The sequence below is a fragment of the Ailuropoda melanoleuca genome, chromosome 7, assembly GCF_002007445.2.
Source record: "Ailuropoda melanoleuca isolate Jingjing chromosome 7, ASM200744v2, whole genome shotgun sequence".
In the NCBI taxonomy this organism is placed as follows: domain Eukaryota; kingdom Metazoa; phylum Chordata; class Mammalia; order Carnivora; family Ursidae; genus Ailuropoda; species Ailuropoda melanoleuca.
This window is the reverse complement of record NC_048224.1, coordinates 115864220-115873013: the sequence shown is the minus strand read 5'-3', so window position 1 is coordinate 115873013 and position 8794 is coordinate 115864220. Positions and strand designations below refer to the sequence as shown.

Genomic DNA, 8794 nt, shown 5'->3' with positions numbered 1-8794 from the left:
AGATGCCCTTCAACAGATGACTGGATTAAGAAGCTGTGGTCCATATATACAATGGAATATTACTCAACCGTCAGAAAGAATGATTTCTCAACATTTGCAGCAACATGGACGGGACTGGAGGAGATTTTGCTAAGTGAAATAAGTCAAGCAGAGAAAGACAATTATCATATGGTATCACTCATATATGGAACATGAGAGATGGGAGGATCGGTGGGAGAGGGAGGGGATGCATGAAGGGGGGGTAAACAGAAGGGGGAATGAACCATGAGAGACTGTGGACTCTGGGAAACAAACTGAGGGCTTCAAAGGGGAGGGGGTTGGGGGATTGGTATAGGCCGGTGATGGGTATTAAGGAGGGCACATATTGCATAGTGCTGGGTTTTATATGCAAGTAATGAATCATGGAATATTGCATCAAAAACTGGGGATGTACTGTATGGTGACTAATATAACAAAATAAATATTATTAAATAAATAAATAAATAAAAATAAATAAATAAATTTAAAAAAAGAATTTAATTAGTGGGTAAGAGATTACAAGTATTTTATGAGTCAATCTGTCCTGGGAAAGGCAACCAGAAATATTTAATAGGATGAAAAGGCATTTGAGTTAAGCTTTGAATTAAGTCTAGGATTTCAAGCGTTTGAAACGAGGAAGGGGCAAGTAAAAATCAGAGTGGAACACAGACTACTGGAGGTATTTCTATAAAAAGAACTTAGAGACAGGAGAGGCCTAGCATTTTATACCCACTCTTGGCCCACATTCAATAAGCAAGAGGGTATTAGTGACAGTACAGCACAACTGATTTATATGATCACACCTCAAGTAAAGAAAACATATTTGAGCAATAGCCCAAAGAATCCATGACTGATGCATAGAATATAGTACAGAGTTGTTCAAGTGAGACTTGGTTGAGTTGAAATAGGGCAATGGAAAAGAAAATGAAGAGACAGATGTAAGAAATGCAGAGGCGGACATAATTCATAATATTTGGCCACCTATTGAAAGTGGGTCAAAGAAGGGACTTGAATCTAAAGATGGGATAAAGATAATTGAATTTTGAATTAAGTTGCCTGGGGACTAACATAGCAAAGAAAGTTGTTTTTGGGGTGCAAGGTGATGGATTTTATGGCTAGGAAATATTTGGTTCTTATTTGTGGCTGGGTGCCCAGCATCGACTAGAATATACCTATGAATAAATGGAGTATAAAGTAATACCTTGTTGCAAAATAATATGACTCTAAAGGTGTTAGTGCTGTTATAGTTATTTTTAATTATTTTAAATATTTTTCATTACACTCTCCCATTATACATAATAAATAATACATAGCATTTGGAATTGACATATTAATATCTCCTCCCCTCTTCCTGCATACCATCCCTAGTAGTAAAATGAAAATTATCTAAGAAATAGTGAAATAATAACTCTCTCTAATTAAATAATACAATACTGTTCTCTGGAGCACCTCTGATAAGCAAGCAAAACTGGATGCTTTGGTTATAAGATTCTAGCAGATTAGTATCTGGCACATGGAAAGCACACAATAGATGTTTAGCACTTATCAGGCCTACAAAACAAAATGTGATCTTGAAGATAATCAAATCTATCTTAATTTATATGGAATTTGCTTTCTGGAATATTTCAATTAACCTCCTATCTGATGCCTGTAAATATATTAGTATTTAAAATATAATTTCATTTTATTAATATAGCATAGCTTTAGTTAATAACCGCCAGTAGTTAAATATAGAAAATAATGTTTATTTTTTATCAAGTAAGCAATTATTTCAGTGCAAGAATTTTTTTGAGTTAGATATTCTGTTAATATTCTGAAATTCGTAACTACCACCAAAATAAATGCTCTCATTTTGTAAAAGTATATAATATAAACAAAGAATTCATCTCACAGTGATATTAGACTTTTTTGTTCCCTGTCATTTGAAACAATAAGATTCCTGGGTCTTCTAGAGAAATAGACTAGGAAATTATCTAGACCAACTACCTCAAGTCCTCAAATGCAAATTGAGAGCACTTACTCTTCAGTTGGTAAATTATATAATGAGGTATTAACACAATAAACACAGTGTGATTATTCCACAGAATCATCTGGATGATATTCCTGAATCTTATTATATTTTTTGCACATTGCATATGAGGCACAAAGTAGAAAATCATATCAAGGTAAATAAAATTTTCATGTGACACAATTAATGAGCATTCATCTGATAGTAAGTGTAAAATAAAACAGAAGACGTTATAATGAAAAATATCAGCAGGAATACAAAAATAAGCTTTCCTCGATGATAATGAGAAAACATGCCCCTACCTTGTAGATGATTATTTATGTAGAAGTATAAGTCGGTTATTTGACAAATTAATAAAATCTAAAATGTAATTAGAAATAACATACAAGGGAAAGATGAAAAAGTTAGAGTTTGATTTTTTTAAGGGAAGGCCTTTATTTTAAAAGCATTTGAATAAGGTAAGAATTGAGCTGCTTTGAAAAATATGTATATTTATATTAAAAAAATGTAAGTGGAGAGGTCAGGAGAAAGAGTTCAAAAAGGGTTTTGGTAACAGATCTTGTCTAGAACAGCTGTTTCCCAAACTGTGAGATTTGTCAAAATCACTTGGGATCATGTTTAGAATTACAGATTCCCTGGTGCTAAACAAGACCTACTAAGTAACACTCTCCAGTGTTGGGTAGGAAGGGATCAAGTGGATCTTAGCTGGGTTGGTTGACTCAGCAATGACTGAGAACATTTTGTTTTATTTTAAATTTCATGAGTAAACTACAAACTGGGTAAGAAAATTGTAAAACTTTTATTTCATAAGGATAGTTCTGATTAAAAAGTGTATGATTTATAGAGAAATGGGTGGGATACAATTAACCAATTATAAGGGTGATTATAACTGTACAGTTGAATGACAGTGAATACCTTACACTTAAGCTATTCAAATCATAACTGGAAGANAGGATAGTTCTGATTAAAAAGTGTATGATTTATAGAGAAATGGGTGGGATACAATTAACCAATTATAAGGCGATTACAATTGTACAGTTGAATGACAGTGAATACCTTACACTTAAGCTATTCAAATCATAACTGGAAGAAAAAAAATGGCAAATAGTTTGAGCTTAAAATAGCAAGGTAGGAGGCCTAAATAGGTCAGAAGGAAGAGAAAAAATAATCAAATATGACTTCTGGGTAAAAGGTCAAATCCATTCTGCTGGGAAAGGCAATCTCATAAGCACAGTCTTGCAGCCTCCACTTGGCCATGTAAGAATGGGTCTCAGGCCTAGAACACATCCTTACCAAGGAATAAGGAGCCCAAACATCCTGTGCCAAGCTTGTTGCCTTGTGTGGGAATATCTTTCCCTTTTCTAGACTCAATGAGTGTTCTTTTGTTTCTGCTTAAAGTGTGTGCATGATATGGCATCTGGCCAACTCCGCAGCTGGTTCCTTTGACTACTGCATGAGAGGGTGTGTTGGGCAAACTGCTTTGCCTGCAGCAGCCAGGAGAGACCCACTGGTCATAGAGGACCGGCACACTCTGCTGAAACCCATATTGCTGTGCCTCTTCTCTATGTAAGTGAAGTGTTACTCCATCCTGTGCTTGACTGTGGTGTGTCTTCCCTGACCACTCTGAAACCATGATGCAATGGGTAGAAGAGTTTCTTCCCCTGGGATTGATAACTGGCACACAGTGCTCCACACCCTTGTGATTGTCAACTGGTGCATGGTACTCTGCTCTTCATATTCTGTGACAGGGAAATGGGAAGAAATCATATTTCAAGTGTCTAGTAATATAATAATGAGTAGTGATCTGAACATCCTCATGGCAGAATGCCTGTGGAAATGCATGTGGAAATTCCATTTGGTCTTTAAAGAGAGTTATCAAAAGCTCAGGGCGAGGGCAGGGCAGCTTAGCTAAAGGATACAGGAGGCGAAGGAGTACATAAAATAAAAATGATAGTTTCATAAAGAAAAAAAATGATGTGAGAATTATCTCTTTTCCAGTTTATAAATCTGTCTCGTAGGAAATACACCCATCAAGTGTATTTTCTAAGGATGGAAATAAGCAATAAACCATTTAAAATGAAAAATTTAAATACAGATAGCAATAAATGCTATGTATGCTATGTAGGAAGTAAACAGGCTGAAGAAATAATAACTTTAGTTGCGGTTAACAGTGGAAGATTTTCCTTAGCGCAGATATTTCAGGCGAAATATGTAGGCTGTGAATGTTTGTGAAGTAGCTTTTTAGGCTAAACAAAATTACAGGCACAAATGTCTACAGATAAGAGATCCAGGTGTATCTGGAGAAAAGAATATAGCCCTCTTATAATAAACAATGGGATTATGATTATACTTACAATAAAATAAATTACCAGCAGTGGAAAACAGAAAACAGAAGAACAGGGCACCTGGGTGACTCAGTCAGTAAAGCATCTGCCTTCGGCTCAGCTCAAGACCTAGGATTGAATCCTGCATGGAGCTCCTCACTCAGCGGGGAATCTGCCTCTCTCTCTCCCTCTCCCTCTCTCTCTCCCCCCTGCTTGTTCTCTCTCTCTCAAATAAATAAAGTCTTAAAACAAAACAAAACAAAAAAACAGAAGAAGGAATGACTCTCTGAGCCTTTCACTTTTAATGAAGTGTCACTTTTGTTTTCAGATAATAGAATTATCAGACTTTATAATATAAAATAATACTTATTGACAAAAACATGTGGCATATATCTGTAGATGTCCTGTAGACAGTCAATTAGGGTAATTTGGATCTTAGGGAAGATGTGTGCATGTGTGTGTGTGTGTGTGTGTGTGTGTGTGTGTGCTTATCAAGATGTTTGTTAAACTTCTGGGTTCACATGTTACCTTGCTATTGCTCAAAGAGAAAATGTAGATAGAGCAGAGAGCAGACCAGAGCTTAGGGTTACTGCAGAATAATAGAGGTAGAATAAAAAAAGAGACAAATAATTGGGCAAATTAAGAGCCAATTGAAAAATAAATTATACCAGGAGAGTATGGTGCCAGGAAAGTCAAAACAAAAGTGTTCTAAGAATGGAACTTTCAATTAGCTTATGAAAAAGTTAATATTCATTAAGAATTTTGAAAATATATGTTTTAGGTGAAGATAATAGGAGATTGACAAGAAAATCAGGAGATGATAGATTGGAAGATAAAACTTCAGAAAAGTTTTTTTTTTTTTTTTTTTGGTTAGATTTTCTGTAAAAGGAAGCAGAAAAATTAGGGGGTAGCTGTGGTGGGGGGATAGGACCGGGGGTGATTTTATATATGGGAGATAAGAGGGATTTATATCTGAAAATGAATTATATCATATTTTAGAAGAGTTGTTACAAACAGGATATCAAAGTGACACTTTAGGAATCAATCCTTGAGAAGATCAAACAGGACCTGATTCCCAGAGCACAAAAAGAACAGACTGTACTTTGATAAAAACATGAGTAAAAAGGAGTTATTCATCCCTTTAGAGAATTGAGAGAAAATGGGAACACGTGGAGCTATACAATAGTAAATTCTGGCATGGTGCCCTGATTTGCAAGGGAAGTAATATGGAACTGCTGGGGAGTGTTAAATGCACATTTGAGGCTTGAGGTCATAACTGAATGGTAATGTAAATTAATCTTGGGTTATTTTCATCCAGTAATATTGAACTATTTAGGTGAAAACATGAATTAGTTTTGTTTTGTTCTGTTTGTAGTTATCTTTTTATTATCATGATCTATAATGTTTGGGTAATTTTTTCCTCAGGTGTACCTGAGAAATAAGATAGAGGGATGCCTGGGTGGTACAGCTGGTAAAGTATTGGACTCTAGTTTTTGGCTCAGGTCGTGATCTCAGGGTTGTGAGATCAAGCCCTGCATTGGGCTCTCAGCTGAGTGTGGAGTCTGCTTCAGAGTCTCTCTCCTTCTCCTCTGTTTCTCCTCCTTATGCCCTCTCTCTCTCTCAAATAAATAAATCTTTGGGAAAAAAAACAAGAAATAAGATGGGGTGTACTTTTTTACAGTGATTATAGGGCAGTGTTATTGCCAAAGTATGTAATCGAATTTGGAGAAAAAAGAGACTGTGAGGTAGAAGTTTAAGTGTGGCGGCATCAGTGAACGGGACACCACCATGTAGTTAAAGAATCTTTTAGGGCAAATGAACAGGAAAAGATATGAAGTGGCAGGCATAAAAGAGTGGAGTGGGGAGGTGGACTTAAGATGGCGGAGGAGTAGGGGACCCCTTTTTCAGCCGGTCCCCTGAGTCGAGCTGGATAGGTACCAGACCAGCATTGAACATCCATGGAATCACCCTGAGACGCAGGAAGATACATCTGGATCTCTACAAATAAACATCTCCAGCGATGAGTATTGAGGTACGAAGCGGGGAGCCGTGAAACCGCGCACAGATATCGGAAGATAAACGGAAGGGGGAGGGAGCCGCCGTGTCCGGGAGCTGGGAAGCGGTAGCCACCTGCACGGGGGAGCACCCTTGAGACAGCAGACTGAGACCGTGAGCCGGGAGCGCGCGCTACCAGACTTCTCACGGAACTCCAGTGTGCTCACTGGATCCAGACTGAGACCGGGAGCTCCGGGAGCTTGCGTGGGGCGGCTGGCAGCTGGCAGAGTTAGAAACACAAAGGACAGAGACGTGCCGGCCCTGGAAGTGAGGGCTGGGACGCCGGGTGTGGGGCGCACAGCCCGGGATGCTGCAGGGTTGAGCAGCACCAACAGAAACAGAGTTAAAGTGGCCAGAACATCAGTGGAGAACGATCCGCGATCCCTCTGTTCTGAGACAGAGGCTGAATTTCAGCCGCTGCTGCTCTCNAGAGGCTGAATTTCAGCCTCTGCTGCTCCAACTCTCAGAAGAGGCACAACAGACTGCCAGGGAAGGCAGCCAGATAAGAAAAGCCTGGAAATACCAGCTCACAACGTGCCCATCCCCCTCCCCCCTCACAGGGGGACACGGAGACTCTACCCAAACAGGGTTGCCTGAGTACTGGTGCAGCAGGCCCCTCCCCCAGAAGGCAGGCTGAAAAATCAAGAAGCCCACAACCCGGGGCGCCTGAGTGGCGCAGTCATTAAGCGCCAGTCTTCGGGTTAGGGCACGATCACAGCTTCCAGAAAGGAGTACCTCATTGGGCTTCTACGCTGGGAGCCTGCTTGTTCCTCTCCCACTCCCCTGCTTGTGTTCCCTTTCTTGCTTACTGTCTCGCTCTCTCTCTCTCAAAATAAATAAATAAACTCTTTAAGAAAGAAGCCCACATCCCTAAGAGCTCTATTAGACAAGGGTGCACGGCCTGGGTCCCAGTCAATAATTTGGGCTCTGGACAACCCCGCAATCTCTCCTCATCAGAATGACGAGAAGAAGTCCCCCCCAGCAAAGAAAAGACAATGTGTCTGTGGCCTCTGCCACAGAAATAAAGATATGGATGTAACCCAATTATCAGAAATGGAATACAGAGCAACAATGGTCAAAATGATGAGTAGACTTGAAAAAGGTATTAACGAAATGTTACTGAGTATATAGAATCCCTAAGGGCAGAAATGAGAGTGAATCTGACAGAAATTAAAAATTCTATGAGCCAAATGCAGTCAAAACTAGAGGCTCTGATGGCCAGGGTCACCGAGGCAGAGGAACACATTAGCAAATTGGAGGATGGGTTAGTAGAAGAAAAAATGAAAATAGAAGCTTGTCGTAAAAAAATCTCACCCACGAATGTAGATTACGGGAGATTACTGACTCTATGAAACGATCCAATATCAGAATCATCGGCATCCCTGAGGGGGTGGAGAAAAACAGAGGTCTAGAAGAGTTATTTGAACAAATTGTAGCTGAAAACTTCCCTGATCTAGCAAGGGAAAAAAACATTCGTGTCCAAGAGGCAGAGAGGACCCCTCCCAAGCTCAACCACGACAAACCTACGCCACGTCACGTCATAGTGCAATTCGCAAATATTAGATCCAAGGATACAGTATTGAAAGCGGCCAGGGCAAAGAAATTTCTCACGTACCAAGGCAAAGGTATCAGAATTATGTCAGACCTGTCTACACAGACCTGGAATGAGAAAAAGGGTTGGGGGGGGCATTTTTAAAGCTCTTTCAGAGAAAAACATGCAGCCAAGAATCCTTTATCCAGCAAGGCTGTCATTCAGAATTGATGGAGAAATAAAGACGTTCCATAATAACCAGTCATTAACCAATTTCGTAACCACGAATCCAGGCCTACAGGAGATAGTTAGGGGGTTTCTACAAAGGTAAAAAGGCCCCAAGAGTGATACAGAGCAGAAAGTCACAACCAATACAAACAAAGACTTTACTGGCAACATGGCATCATTAAAATCATATCTCTCAATAATCTCTATCAATCTAAATGGCTTGAATGCTCCCATAAAACACCACAGGGTTGCAGATTGGATAAAAAGACATGACGCATCCATTTGCTGTCTACTAGAGACTCATTTTGTACCCAAAGATGGATTCAGACTTAGAGTAAGGGGATGGAGTACTATCTTCCTTGCAAATGGACCTCAAAAGAAAGCTGGAGTAGCAATTCTCATATCAGATAGACTGGATTTTAAACTAGAGGCCATAGAGAGAGACACAGAAGGGCACTATATTATTCTTAAAGGAAGTATTCAACAAGTGGATATGACAATTATAAATATATATGCCCCCAACAGGGGAGCAGCAAGATACACAAGCCAACCCTTAACCAGAATAAAAAGACATATAGATAAAAACACATTGATAGTATGGGACCTCAACACCCCACTATCAGAAATAGA

The 8794-nt window shown here is 39.3% G+C and overlaps 1 pseudogene; it reads right to left on the bottom strand.

The window, feature by feature from the left end:
• The window catches only part of LOC100467145, a 103316-nt pseudogene that overhangs the window by 51131 nt on the left and 43391 nt on the right, over window positions 1–8794 (bottom strand).